This window comes from Anomaloglossus baeobatrachus, chromosome 6 (genome assembly GCF_048569485.1).
Source record: "Anomaloglossus baeobatrachus isolate aAnoBae1 chromosome 6, aAnoBae1.hap1, whole genome shotgun sequence".
Lineage (NCBI taxonomy): Eukaryota > Metazoa > Chordata > Amphibia > Anura > Aromobatidae > Anomaloglossus > Anomaloglossus baeobatrachus.
This window is the reverse complement of record NC_134358.1, coordinates 429467157-429483584: the sequence shown is the minus strand read 5'-3', so window position 1 is coordinate 429483584 and position 16428 is coordinate 429467157.

Below are 16428 nucleotides of genomic sequence, written 5' to 3'. Positions count from 1 at the left end.
TACTGGCGCCGGATATGCGTCACTAACGATGTGACCCCGACGATATATCGGTAGCGATGTCGCAGCGTGTAAAGCCCCCTTTAATTTCCCCAAACATTGTGCAACCAAAATGTTCTTAAAACTCTACCAGAGCACTTCAAAAACTCTTCATAACTGGTGCCGGAAAAGAAAAAAAAGTGTCCAAAAAGTTTTCATAGAAGAATCATTTCCTGGAGAGGATTACACTAAAAATCTCATTGTGCACATACCCTAAATTGCCTTGCAACGCTCACGATGGCCTAACTGCACATGACAACTGCAGCTAATCATTAACCTCAGTGATCCTGTATCGACTGTGCTACAATCCATACTGAGGCCAGTGATTAGCTGCAGTGGTCATATACTTTATATGTGGTAGAACGTCAGCACTGCAGGAAAACTAATACATATTAATATTACCACCACATTTTGGAGAAGCTGGGGCTTCTTATAAGTTAAGTATAAGATAATTTGTTATCTTCTCATAGCCCCTGGTTTTCAGACATCCACGTCAATCTAAAATGATTGTTTCTAAAATGACGTTAGGAGAACTCGTATTCAAGCAAAAATACACTTTGTGGCCACATGATGGAGCTGTTGGAAAAAGAAAAAAAATAGTCACACAGGCTAGTCTTGTAGATTTGCACTATAGAAATATACATCCGTAGTCAATTTTATTCTATACCTTGAATGTAGATTAGTATAATGCAACTAATTAACAGCAGTTACAAAAAAATGGAGCATAATCCTATTGAATTAATATGGTTCATTATTATAAGGACGGAAGACCACTCTAAAATACTATCATAAGAGATGTGTGTATCTTTCGGTACCTATTTACAAACACTTTCTGCTAATAAATTGGTGGTTTATCTCCCAGCAGGAAAATGGAACAGCGTGTGCAATAATAGGGCCTTGAATTACTCTTCATGACTATAATTGGGTGCTGGGTAGAGAAAGAGAGCAATTTAAAAAAGTAAGAGGAAGCAATTATAGATGTGTATAGAATAGAAAAATGTAATGTTTCTTCAATGAACTCCCATGTGAGTGTCTACCATATGGTGACAGCTAGAATAATCCTACATAATTACTATCAGTGGAGGACAAAATAATATGGCCAAGACACATTTATTTAATTTACTCACTTATATAGGGCTATTAATTGCATAGCATTTTACATACATCACTTGTCCCCATTGGGGCTCACAATCTACATTCCCCATTAGTATGTCTTTGGAGTGTGGGAGGAAATGCATACAAACACATGGAGAACAAACCCCTTAAAGATGTTGCCTTGGTGGGATTTGAACCTAGGTCCCCAGCGCTGCAAGATGGCAGTGCTAACCACTGTTCTATCCCATATAAGACATATGGCAAAAATAACAGAAGTACCTATAGTGTAAACCAGGGGTCTCAAACTCAGCTGTGTGTATGGGCCGCATATAGAAAAAAAAAATTGAGAGGGGACGCATTCTTTGCAGGACAAAGTGAAATTTTTAACGAATCCATGTTTTTTTTTTTATACACCTTTTGGATCACGTTTTGAACATGTTTTACTTGTTTATTAGAACAAACCTGCACTTTTTTGTATTAGTTAAGGTTATATATATAAAAAAGCATTTTAATGGCGCAAAAAAAAATATATTTCATGCTTTATTTTGAATTTTATCCCCTTCTTGTAATATTGTTTTAAAACTGGCAGCATCATATAGTAATCTTAGCCAACATATTGTAGTAATGTCCCCATCTGTGTGCCCTGTAGTAATGTCCCCCATCCTTGTGGTATTGTGGCCTGTAGTATTGTGCCCATCCTTGTGCTCTGTAGTATTGTGTCCAGTAGTATGGTGCTTATCCTTGTAATATCGTGCCCAGTAGTATTGTGCTCATCCTTGTAATATTGTGCCCATCCTTGTGGTATTGTACCCAGTATTATTGTGCCCATCCTTGTAGTATTGTGCCCAGTAGTATTGTGCTCATCCTTGTAGTATTGTGCCCGGTAGTATTGTACCCATCCTTGTAGTATTGTGCCCAGTAGTAATGTGCCCATCCTTGTAGTATTGTGCTCAGTAGTATTGTGCCCAGTAGTATTGTGCCCATCCTTGTAGTATTGTGCCCAGTAGTATTGTGCCCATCCTTGAAGAATTGCGCCCAGTAGTATTGTGCCCATCCTTGTAGTATTGTGCCCAGTAGTATTGTGCCCATCGTGGTAGTATTGTGCCCAGTAGTATTGTGCCCATCCTTGTAGTATTGTGTCCAGTAGTATTGTGTCCATCCTTGTAGTATTGTGCTCAGTATTATTGTGCCCAGTAGTATTGTGCCCATCCTTGTAATATTGTGCCCAGTAGTATTGTGCCCATCCTTGAAGAATTGCTCCCAGTAGTATTGTGCCCATCCTTGTAGTATTGTGCCCAGTAGTATTGACCCATCCTTGTAGCATTTTGATCATTCTTGTGCCCTGTAATATTGTGCCCATCCTTGTGCCCTGTAGTATTGTGCCCATCCTTGAAGAATTGCGCCCAGTAGTATTGTGCCCATCCTTGTAGTATTGTGCCCAGTAGTATTGTGCCCATCGTGGTAGTATTGTGCCCAGTAGTATTGTGCCCATCCTTGTAGTATTGTGCCCAGTAGTATTGTGCCCATCCTTGTAGTATTGTGCTCAGTATTATTGTGCCCAGTAGTATTGTGCCCATCCTTGTAATATTGTGCCCAGTAGTATTGTGCCCATCCTTGAAGAATTGCTCCCAGTAGTATTGTGCCCATCCTTGTAGTATTGTGCCCAGTAGTATTGACCCATCCTTGTAGCATTTTGATCATTCTTGTGCCCTGTAATATTGTGCCCATCCTTGTGCCCTGTAGTATTGTGCCCATCCTTGAAGAATTGCGCCCAGTAGTATTGTGCCCATCCTTGTAGTATTGTGCCCAGTAGTATTGTGCCCATCGTGGTAGTATTGTGCCCAGTAGTATTGTGCCCATCCTTGTAGTATTGTGCCCAGTAGTATTGTGCCCATCCTTGTAGTATTGTGCTCAGTATTATTGTGCCCAGTAGTATTGTGCCCATCCTTGTAATATTGTGCCCAGTAGTATTGTGCCCATCCTTGAAGAATTGCTCCCAGTAGTATTGTGCCCATCCTTGTAGTATTGTGCCCAGTAGTATTGACCCATCCTTGTAGCATTTTGATCATTCTTGTGCCCTGTAATATTGTGCCCATCCTTGTGCCCTGTAGTATTGTGCCCATCCTTGTAGTATTGTTCCCAGTAGTATTGTACCCATCCTTGTAGGATTGTGTCCAGTAGTATTGTGCCCATCCTGGTAGTATTGTGCCCATCCTTGTAGGATTGTGCCCAGTAGTATTGTACCCATCCTTGTAGGATTGTGTCCAGTAGTATTGTGCCCATCCTGGTAGTATTGTGCCCATCCTTGTAGGATTGTGCCCAGTAGTATTGTACCCATCCTTGTAGGATTGTGCTCAGTAGTATTGTGCTCATCCTTGTAGTATTGTTCCCAGTAGTATTGTATCCATCCTTGTAGTATTGTGCCCTGCAGTATTGTACCCATCCTTGTAGTATTGTGCTCATCCTTGTGCCCTGCAGTATTGTGTCCTGCAGTATTGTGTACTGCAGTACTGTGCTAATCCTTGTAGTATTGTGCCCAGTAGTATTGTGCTCATCCTTGTTATATTGTGCCCAGTAGTATTGTACCCATCCTTGTAGTACTGTGCCTTGTGGTATTATGGCCATCCTTTAGTAATATGCAAAAAAACCCATTCTCCTCACATTTCCTCCATTCCCTGTATGCCCACGATCAGTGTTTGCAGCGTTTTGGAAGCAGCATGTTTCGGCTGCTTCCAAAACGCTGCGATGTAGAGTATAAGCATAGTGGATGGGATTTCTAAAAATCCCATGCCCACTGTGCTTGTGCGGCCCTCAGTGAAAACTGACCTGCAGTGTGGCTTGCAGAGACCATAGCATGTGTATTTATGCTGCGGAGTCGCATGCCCTCCCTTTGGAGAACACAACTAGGAGACCACAGCACCCCGAACCCTGATCTCGGCAGCTGCGGTCTCCTAAGGAGGAGACTTGTGGCCCCGCAGGTCAGGACCCGCTGCGTCCAGGACACAGCGGGTCCTGATCGTGAGCATATACCTGCTTGTTGCGGCCCATCATGATCGCAGATTAAAGCCCGAGGCCGGCGCCATCAGGACGTTACTACAATTGAATCGTTTGTGGTGCCGCGCAGAGGAGCTGTGTGCATTATACTAATGACTACCGCCGGCCAATAAGCTGCAAGGAGGTGAGGTCATACACTGACGTCACTTCCTTGCATCTGATTGGCGGCCAGCAGGTATAATGTAGACCGCTGCTCTGCGTAATGATTCAATTGTAGTGAATTCCTGCCAGCGCAGATCCCCGGGCATAGAGCTGCGATCGTCACGGGGTCTGCTGGCTACAACAAGCAGCCTCAGAGGCCGCATGTGGCCCACGGGCCGCGTGTTTGAGACCTCTGGTGTAAATCAAGAAATTGGTCCATTAAAGTAACTGGTCATGTATAATCATTTTTATTTATGATGTTTCAACTTTGCAGACATATGCCCTTCGTTCAAAGTAATGTGGGCACCAGCATTTTAAAACTGTGGAAAACTTGTGTAAAGCGGTTAAAGGGGGTTGTCCAGGCCTGGGGCTTAAATCTGCAGTCACTGTATGAATACTAAAACTTATTGATTTCATTGCCTGGCTGCAAGTAGTCAGGGTTTGAACTGTGGGTGGGCGAGGTTTCAGAGTCATTAATTTAACCATAATTGTGTGTTTAGGGGTGGTGAACATATATTTAAAGCACTACTATAATGTAGTGCTGCTTCAGCTCTAAGTCCCCTGAGCCCTGTCCTAATACTCACTTTCTGCCACCTTCATCCTTTTCCAGAATCACTCTGGTTGGTCTGCTCTGAAAAGTGACTAGCCAGCTGTTCCAGTGATTGATTAAGCGCGCCAGAGGTCAATCTTCAACGCATCTCTGAGAGTCTCATTCTGGCCTTGTTCTGGCTCTCATAATGATGCATTGAGTGCCTGTGACATAGCTTCTGACTTCCAACCAGACAGAAGCTACAGGGACGAGATGGTGCGGCAAGAGTGGAGCGACATCAGTAAAGTATGAAAACGCCGGAAGATTAGTATAAGACAGGGGGCTTATATTTAAGACACCACTATAGCAGTGAAAAAACAACCAACAATGCTGTACTGTGGCGTTAATGGACATCCATATAGGATCCAAAAGAGCCAAGTGATCCAGATCACCAAAAAGAGCCAGACTGCCCATCACTGCTGCTCACTCCTCCTACTCCCAAACACTCCTCCTATCTGCAACAGCTTGCTGACTATTATCTCTTCCTTGCCTAGCTGTCTAATCTAGTACACAGATATAATAGCAGACATTCTATTAACATAAAACAAAGCTTAACAATAATACATTCTATAACACCACATTAAAGTCCTCAGGAAGGGTGCTAGATATCTGACTCACTTACAGGTGCAACAATCTTGCTTGGAAAGAAAACAACCTTCCTCCAACTATTCCCACAAAGTTGGATGTATGCAAATGTTTAAAATGTCTTGATACTCTGAAGTATTAAGGTTTCCTTCACTGGAACTAAAGAGGCCTTCGAAAACCCTAAAAAAAACCCCTCACAGCATTATTCTATCTCCACCAAACTTTACAGTGGTTAGGTAATATTGTTCTAAGATTTGACCAAATAATGACTTGTCCATCAGACTGCTAGATATGACACTCCATAGAACAGGTTTCCTCTGTTCCAGAGTCCAGTGAGGTCATGTGTGGTAGCAGCAGGCACGGGACAGGAAGTCTAAGCGTGCAGTGGTCAACAGGCCGCAGCGCAGCCGTTTGTTAACCCCGTGCCTTCCCATCGCTACTCCACACACAGGAGGACTCCACAACAGTTCAGGTGACGCCAATTTCTTCCTCTCAGTAAATATAGTCAAGGCAGAGTTTCTTCTTCCAAACATGTAAAGTTTATTATTCTTCCACTCTTGCATTATTTCGGTCCGCGTTTTGCCACCACTGTTACACATCTCATGGGGGTGCCTTCTACACCTCCATCTAATGTACAATTTAGCAGCTATCTGTACTTCAGGCACCTGGGTTCTGTTTGACACCTCTAGGCCTCTCATTCCTCCACTCAACTTCACGCTGACACTGACCGTTTCATTAAGTCTGTTGGGCCACTTCACCCCACTCACAGGGGATGCTAGAGCAAACGAAGGACTGCAACCGACAGTGCTCTTCGTCAGGTGACGCCGAAACGTGCGCGTCGGGGTTGGCATCACATGTGAGCACCGGTATCCCCGTGTCCAGGTAAAAATCCTTCCTTTATGTATCTTTTACATCCATATTTCGGCTGATCTTTATCTATTTGCCACAGTTACTCTTTGCACAATAGATCTCTAATCCTTATGTACGCTTTATTAAACTGTTATTTATACATGCCTCGCATGTACACCCCTATAACCTTCACTTATACATGTGTATATGCACCTTGATTAACCCCTTTGTTACACATATTTTCCTTGGTATTGACTCTTATATACGTTTACATGTAAACTATTATTTTACATACCACTGTCACTATCACTGTACACATGTAGGTTGATAACTGTGCTTTTGGCCTTGTTCTCTATTTCTTTATGGCTAGTACTATATATGTTTATCATTACCCCCTCTTTTATTAAAGAGCTATCTGATGGTCAATTACCATATATATACTATTGATGTCAATTTGATATGATATTACAATCCTCTTGGATTTTTCTTTAATAGCAACCATCAGCTTTAGTATTGTGATTTGATATTATTTATATTTTTGTATGTCATAAATCAGCCTTAATAATATTTTAACTTTGTAATACCTGTGCATCGATACCTGCCCTTACTGTACACAATATTTATACATGTGATGCCCCTGATTTTAGGTTTTCTGCCAGTCGGCAATCATTTTTTAATAATAAAATTGTTATACTTTTTTACCTAATCGGTTTCCTTTAGAATTTTTTGTTCTAAATCTCGGTGCCTAGTCTATGTTACCGTAGGTCAACTACATCCATATGACCCACACACTATTATTTTGAATATGTACTAATTTCTTTACACTTTATACTATTTAGTGTGGTGCACGGTCATTTTCGTTGATCAAATTTCTGTGTTTGCCATATTTTTGTATGCTAGCCAGGTTCAACAGGCAGGAACGGTCTACCCCCAACCCCCAGCTGCCTATTTGTACCCAGCTGGGAACCTAAAAGATAGGGAAGCCCTTTTTTAATTATTTCATGAATTTCATGAAATAATTTAAAAAAAAAATGACGTGGGCTTCGTCCAATTTTTGTATCCAGCCAGGTACAACTAAGCAGCTGGGGATTAGAATCCTCAGCACAGGTTGGCCCAAGCTTTCTGCCCCCCCCCCGCTAAGAAATTGCAGTCCGCAGCCGCCCCAGAAAATGGCGCTTTCATAGAAGCGCCATCTTCTGGCACTGTATCCAACTCTCCAGCGTCCCTGAAGCTTTGTTTTACCAGCTGGTATTAAGCCTGAGATCCTTAATGTCAGACCAAGTTTGACGCGGCCATTAAGAATCTTCAATAAAGGGTTAAAAAAAGACACCACACAGATAAAATATACTTCATTATAAATAAATACACAGACACTCTTAAGGACATCTTTATTACTCCCTCTCACCCCTCCACGATCCATAGTCTTCTGTTTTCTTCAACCCATGCAGCTCTGCTATATCAGACAACACAGGGAGGAAGAACACTACTCCACCCCGTGTTGTGTACTCGAGCAGAGGCTACAGCGGGTTATTAGGCGGTGACATCACCGAGGCCACCGTTGCCATAGTAATCTACTGAGTGGGTTACTACAGCAATGGTGATCTCCGATCAGCTGATTACCGGCGCCGCTATGCACTGGCTCCTGCATAAGCCGCCGGTAAATAGGGAGGTAACTCGGCTCCAGAAATCAGCTGATCGGAGATCACCGATGCTATAGTAACCCGCTAGGTAGGTTACTATGGCAACGGTGGCAGCGGTGACGTTACGTCTCCTAGTACCTACACTACCTACACAATAAATATGTCCCTAGTTCAGCAGCCCCTCCCCTGCACTAGCTGACTGTAGATCACACTGCCGAGCACAGAGCCGTCAGCTGTCATATAGAGCTGATGACGCTGTGTGGCCAGCCAATCACTGTAATGCCACAGTCATGTTGGTTGTGGCATTACAGTGTATGACAGCCAATCCCTGCATGTGGGCTAACTCTGTAAACAGCGCCCACATATAGGGAGGGGGAGACGAACATCTGCCCGAGCATCTTCCTGTTACTTGGAGCTCGACAAGTATGAGCACTGAGTAGCTCGGGCGAGCACCGAGTAGCGGCGAGCATGCTCGTTCATCCCTAATTATAATAAATGGCTCCATCGAGGTTCCATTTGAATCCCACTTTTTTTGGTGATTTAATCTGAAACCCCAATGCAGTGATAGAGAAGTCTGCGTCCAATTAAATAGTTATACCTTGTTACAACATATAATAATGAACCAAAGCAAAAATTAGGAGAATAATAGCTCCTTCAATGAATCCATAAATAATTGCAACTATCTGTTTAAATGTAAATATCATATATAGTATGGGAGGAATAGAATTAGGTAATAGCACAGATGAAAAGGACTTGGGCATATAAGCAGATCCCAGATTCAACATGAGCCAACAGTGCGGGGCTGTGCTAAGAAGGCCAACACTATTCTGGGATGTATCAAGACAACTATTGAATCTAGATCAAGAGAGGTAATTATTCCCCTATACTCTGACCTGGTCAGACCCCACCTGGAATACTTACCCCAATTCAAGAAAGCCATCGATATATTGGAACAAGTCCAGAGAAGAGCAACCAAAATGGTATAAGGTCTGCAAACCACGTCATATGAGAACGAGCTAAAACAAATAGGGAAATTTAGTTTGCCAAAGAGAAGGCTGAGAGGAGACTTAATAGCGGTCTACAAATATCTGAAAGGTAGTCACAGAGCAGAGGGAACTACCCTATTTTCATTAGCACAAGGAAGTACAAGAAGCAATGGGATGAAACTAAAAGGAAGGAAATTCAGATGAGACATTAGGAAAAACTTTCTGACAGTGAGGGCAGTCAGAGAGTGGAACAGGCTACCGCGGGAGGTAGTGACCTCTCCATCAATAGAAATCTTCAAGCAGAAGCTATATGACCATATAGCTGGGATGATTTAATAAAACCTACACTCACAGGGGGTTGTACCCCATGGCCCTTGTGGTGCCGTCCAACTCTACCTTTCTATGATTCTATTTTGCACTAATAATACCATAGGCACAGTCAGCATTAACTCCCTGTATATGATATAGATGCCCCTGCCTTCTTTATCAATGATGTAGGTACAGATAGCAATGTATCCTAATGCTGGGTTCACACACAACGACAGCGACAACGACGTCGCTGTTACGTCACCATTTCCTGTAACGTAACAGCGACCTTACATGATCGCTAGTTAGCTGTCAAACATGTAATTTTAAGCAGCGATGGAGCAGCGATCATAGTGACCTCGACGGTCGTTGGGATGTGTCACACGCGTCGCTGTGCAACGACTCAGACCTTGATAGAGGCGTGGTGTTTACCCCTAGACATGTTTTGCGTTGCCTCTTTTCACACCCCTCTGTTCCGATTGGTGATCGCTACAGCGCCTTTGCGTTGCCTTTTTCACGCCCCTCTCTTCCGATTGGTGATCGCTACAGCGCCTTTGCGTTGCCTTTTTCACGCCCCTCTGTTCCGATTGGTGATCACTACAGCGGCGCCTGATTGGGTGACCGTGCCAAACAAAGGAAGACACAAAGAACGACACACTAGCGACACCAGACAGAGACTCTACTACGTGGAACAAAGAATGGAACTTAAAGAATGAAATCACTGTAACGCCTTTGGCAAGTTACCCAATTGGAACACTGTTGTGCCCACCAATCGGAGTCGTGGGGGCGTTGTAAAATACACTGCAAAAACACGCCCTTGTCCTGCCTTCAGTCCTACGTCACTGCCTTCAGCGTCATCGCAACCGTCGCTGCTGTTGTGTCAAACACAAGGATGCATGTGGCGCAGCGGGATAGCAGCGATCAAAAAATGACCTGGAATATTCAAGAGCGAGCAATGATCTCTCAGCAGGGGTCTGATCGTTATTATGTGTCACACACAGCGACGTCGCTGTTAAAGTCACTACTACGTCACAGAAAATGGTGACTTAGCAGCGATGTTGTTGTCGTCGTCGCTGTGTGTGACACCACCATTACATATGATATAAACACAAATTGCACTGCCTATCTTGTAAGCGCAGATACTACTGCCTCCTTGAATGTCCCTAAGTTATACAGGCACAGATAGTACTGCCTCTGTCTCCCTCCATGTAATTTATGTAGGTACAGATACTACTGCCTCTCTCTTTTCTTCAGTAAATTACGGTATGTAGTCTCTGATATCATTGCTTTCCTGTATATTAACTTGAGGTAACTATTACAAAAGATTTTTCTTCAACTAATGTTGGAGGATCTTTATTTTCATTGAATGCCCAATGCTAAAATAAAAATCTGTTAATGTAAGTGAATGAAAAAGTCTGTGAATCTTCGAATGAAAAAGTCTGTAAGTGTAGGGAAATATGGTTTAAATTTTGTCAACACAATAATAATCAAATAGGTTTAATGCTATATTAATGTAATTACTATTGCAGATTGATTTGTTATACTCTGTGTTGGACCTTTGCATTTTCTGTATTATGAATGTGGTGGTGACATGTCACTGACTGATATGGCAGTGAAATATAATAAACAGCGGCATATATTACTCAGTTTAATGAAGTAAAGCTGGATGGGATTTAGTATTCTTTACTTAGTATCCTCATTACATTATATATGCTAAACCTATGCAGTTAGTCACAAAAATTAATCTTAGGGATTCTCCTGGGCCTGCATAGTAGACGCAGGTCATTAATTATTTCACGTTTCTCCTGAAGGCAAAAAGTTTATATTTCAATCCATCAGTTTTTAAAACTGCAACTTATGGATCTGTAGTATGGGGGCTGCACCCCACCATATACATGTACCATGTTTTATAAGCTGTTGAATATTTGAATATTTTAAGATGTGCGTGTTTGTATTAGCATCTGCAATTTAGTGGTGAATCCACTTCAGATTAGATGTTACATAAGATAGGGTTAAGTAGTAAAAGGGAGGAGTGGCAGATGGCGTTAAAGAGGACAGGAGGAAAGTCTCGAGAGGGGACCAGTAGAGAATAGAGTTCAACAGTGAAAAGACGTGGTATCGGTGCAAGGGCCAGTTAGGGAACCTTGACATAACCTCCACAAGTCCGGAGTCTTTGGCTCACCCTGACGGGCTTATACAGCTGACAGGGCCTAGAATTGAAAATTAATGTGTAAGGAGATAGGGGGAAGGCAGCACAGACCACCCAAGCAGCTTGAGGAAGAGATCCAAGATAGGTGGGGACAGGTCAAGGAGCAGTACCCCACACTAAGAGAAAGGAAGGAAAGAAAGGCCATGTCTGTCATGATGGTGGGAAGAATAAAAGTGAACGATTTTGGTTAGCTAAGCGAACTCTGGTGTTGCATGTGTTACTATGTGCCTACAATGACAGCTGCCAGTGCGGTGATGGACACTGGCCTGAAGAGACCAATAAGTCTAATGTTCCCCTCCTTAAGTCACATCCGCACACAGAGTCTCCTTGGAGAAGGAGTGGGGCACCTGTGGTCGAGTTTAAAGTTCAGATGATGTTTGGATGCTGAATAAAGTTTGTTGAAATGCTGCAGAGTAGCCAATCAACAAGCTTTTCAGCATGGGGTAAATGCCTAGGCACTGCTATAAACAAAATAAATAATTAAAAAAATGTCTTGGGGGTCTCCCCGTTTTTTGATAACCAGTGCAGGTAAAGTAGACAGCTGGGGGCTGATATTAACAGGCTGGGAACAGCTGTGGTTATTTCTCCCTTCCCAGCTTAAAAGTACCAACCCACAGCCTCCCAAAAATTGGTGCATCACATTAGATGTGCCAATTATGGCACTTTGCCTGGCTCTTCCTACTTACTCTGGTGCGGTGGTAATTGAGGGTAAAGGTTTTAGGGGTTAATGTCAGCTGTGAATTAACATCTGTCAAACACCCCCATTACTAACCCAGTAAATATAAAAAGAAATAAAATGTATTTTAAAAAACACTCCCCGACTCCCTCTTTTACCAATTTATTTAAGAAAATAACCCATGAAGATGCCAAAGTAATCCACCGAATCCAATGCAGTCCAAAAATGGAGACCTGAAAAATAAAAAGAGAAAATTTAAAGAAATAAAAACATTGTCTCTCCTGGTCATTCCTTACAAGTGGTGATATCAGTAACTTGGCAAATCACCGCTCATGAGACATTTCGGGTCTCATGCTACTCTCTGTGTGATCCGGCGAGAGCGGTGAGGTCATGCAAGGGTACTGACATCATCCCCACTCTCGTGAGGTCTCGATGAGGGCAGCATGAGACCCAGAATGTCTCACAAAAAGTCACATTGCTGATGTCACCGCTTGTGAGAAATGACTGTGAGTAACCTATGCAGCTTCATTCTCAGACAGAATGAGAATTCATAGGTTCTACTACAGATTTGGTGGACGTTGTGGTATCGCCATAGATTACGTAAGAGCTGCACGTTTTTCGGGAGCTAATAAAGTGGTGAATGAGGGACTATTTCTTGTTCTTATTTCTTTAATTCCGTCTTTGAAGTTTGCATTTTTGGACTATGTCAGATTCGATAGATTACTTCGAAATCTTCATGGCGCTTTTTTTTTTTTTTAAATGGTGAATGAGGAAGTCTGTGAGTGGTTTTTTTTAGAAAAAAAATGTGTTTGTTTTTATCTTTTTATACTAAACACCTCAAACTTCAATTTGTCTGTCCATAACACTTTTTTCCAATCTTCCTCTGTCCAATGTCTGTGTTCTTTTGCCCATATTAATCTTTTCCTTTTATTAGCCAGTCTCAGATATGGCTTTTTTTTTGCCACTCTACCCTGAAGGCCAGCATCCCGGAGTCACCTGTTCACTGTTGACGTTGACACTGGCGTTTTGCAGGTACTATTAAATGAAGCTTCCAGTTGAGGACCTTTTAATGCGTCAATTTCTCAAACTAGAGATTCTAATGTACTTGTCTTGTTGCTCAGTTGTGCAGCGCGGCCTCCCATTTCTCTTTCTACTCTGATTACAGCCTGTTTGTGCTCTCCTCTGAAGGGAGTAGTACACACCTTTGTAGGAAATCTTCAGTTTCTTGGCAATTTCTTGCATGGAATATCCTTCATTTCTAAGGACAAGAATAGACTGTCGAGTTTTAGCTGAAATTTCTCTTTTTCTGGCCATTTTGAGAGTTTAATGGAACCAACAAATGTAATGCTCCAGATTATCAACTAGCTCAAAGGAAGGTCAGTTTTATAGCTTCTCTAATCAGCAAAACTGTTTTCAGCTGTGCTAACATACTTGCACAATGGTTTTCACAGGATTACTAAACATCCATTAGCCTTCTAACACAGTTAGCAAACACAATGTACCATAAGAACACTGGAGTGGTGGTTGTTGGAAATGGGCCTCTATACACCTATGTAGATATTGCATTAAAAACTAGATATTTGAAGCTAGAATAGTCATTTACCACATTAACAATGTATAGAGTGTATTTCGGTTTAATTTTGTTAGCTTCATTGAAAAAAAAAATGATTTTAAAAATAAGGAAATATCCAAGTGACCCTAAACTTTTGAACTGTAGTGTATATTCATTTTCACTTTACTGAGTCTGTTCCCTAATGCTGTAACGTCTCAGCACAAAGACTTTATGATCCATGTTGGCCTGCAAGTTTGTTCACATGTTTTTGTGTATTATTGCCTCATCGTGTTTAAAGTCAGTTAATTATTTAATGACAAGAAGTCCATGTACATAGAATTACAGTGAGGTGGGTCATATATAAATCGCCACACCACTGTAGAGCTACTCCAATAGCATGATCAAAACAGAGAACAAAGAGTAGAGATGCTTCAAATTCATAATTTATTAGTACAAAAATTCATACACATAGAAAATACAAGGTCAAAGGACCAGGATAAGTAAGGCACAGGGGGTGACAGAGGATGAAATAGGCAAAAAAACCCGGAAATCTGCCCTTCCATGAAACTCTGACACAATCAAATACCCAATAGGTCACATGGGAGTAAGACAAAACAGTAGCATATCTGAAATCAGCATATAGAATTTATCAAAACCATGTGGATCATGCCAGGAAGAGTAACAGAGTGAACAGGCAGTAATGTCAAGACACATGCATCATGTTCCTATATAATGTAAGTAAAACCTGAACCAAGTGTTCAATAGATTAGACATTTTGAAGGATAGAAAACCAATGCATGCGTACTTAACATAACACCAACCTGCAGCTCTATGCAGATGACATACTACATATGGATGTGCAGATGAATCCGGAGGTGACGGGAGGGGTGAACCCCCAGGATAAAACTCCAACGTACGTTTCACGTGGATGTTATGTTCGCTTCATCAGGGAGTGATTAGAAAGCGCAGCAGGGCTACTATAAATAGCCCAATGTCCAGCTGGTACGCCTCACTGATCAAACATGGCGCGTGCGCACATCGCACCACACAACCCGGCACCTCCCACTGGCCGTCATGACCCAGCGCATGCGCGGGAGCGGGGACGCGTCACCATAGCTCCCGCGCATGCGCACAGGTCAGACCAGAGACAGCCGGGGAGAGCAGAGGCGGCGGTAAGATGCAGGCACGCGCACATCAGTAAGCACTCAGGACCCGGAAGTGCCAAGCACAAAAGCCTCATATACTGCGAAGTGATCGTGAACAATATATATCAATCATATAACACAGTAAAGACATATATATATATAGGGGACAATCGTGGAGCATAACGCCGGATCCCGAGTTCTGTGTGTGGCTTGAACATGAAGATGTGTAGAAAACGATCAGGTTTCTGGACCAAGGGATGAGGATGACAGCTGGAATCATAGCTGAGCCACATAAGATATAGGGGAAAAAAAGATAATAAAAATGAAAATCAAAACAGAAGATAAAAAATTGTATATAAAATAGATACATCAAACCCCTAAAAACAAGAGAGGGGGGACCCCCATTAAGCTGATGACCTCAAAGAAAAGAGGCAAAACTCAAAGCCTCGTTGAGACCAGATGGGGCGACTGTGCCAAGAGTCACCATCCATCTGGTCTCACGTTGGGCTAATTTCTTCTTGATGTTGCCACCTCGAATGCCACTGTGGACGACTTCAATACCCCGAACCATTAAGGATTTAGGATCGCATCCATGATGTACTTTAAAATGGCGTGGCAGTGTTTTTAAGGTGGCAACATCATCCACCGTCCGGGCCGCCGCAATGTCACGCACGTGCTCTCTCACGCGGATGCGTAGCTCACGAGATGTTAGGCCAATGTAAATAAGTGAGCAACCGCAAACCGCGTAATATACAACGTTGGACGTACCACAAGAAATGTAGTCTTTAATTTGGAATTCACGTTTCCCATTTGCGGATGAGAACACAAAGCTACGTGACATATTGCGGCAGGCCAGGCAGTGGCCACATGGGAAGAAACCAACACGAGGTAACGTAGAGCCCAGAAAACCAGACGTAGGAGGAACATAATGGCTCCGGACAAGTTTATCCCTCAAATTTGATGACCTTCTTGCAGTCATCAATGGATGATCAGAGAGTGATTCCCTAAGGGATGGGTCGGTCTTAAGAATGGGCCAGTGTTGATTAAGAATGGCTCTCATATTGTGCCATTCACTATTGTAGGTGGTAATAAATCTGACACTATGCTCATCAGAAGACCGACCCATCCCTTAGGGAATATCAAAAACGAAGAAACTTCAGCTCTCCCCTCTTCACTCCCAAATCTTACCTCCGGTGCACGGAAACACCCTGACCTGGGTGGGAACACATGAAGAAAGGAAGAAATTCCAGCAACTTCAGGAGAAAGTAGAATTTTCTTAAAAAACAGTTTCTTTATTGGCAATAAAAATATTAATATTCCATCCAAGCAAGACAAAAATAGAGAGGCAAGACAGAGGAGCTGTTTCCTACGCGTTTCAACCTGAATAGGTCTTAATCATGGAATGCGCAGAGGAAATCTCTAAGACAGTATTTAAAGTCTGTGCACAACAAGAACAGGTTGAATTAATTGGATTTGTTACCACCCAGCCCATTTAGTGTGGAGAGCACAGAGAAGAGAAAAAAAAAAAAAGTGAAAGAATAGAAACTGAGACACTGCACCAAAAA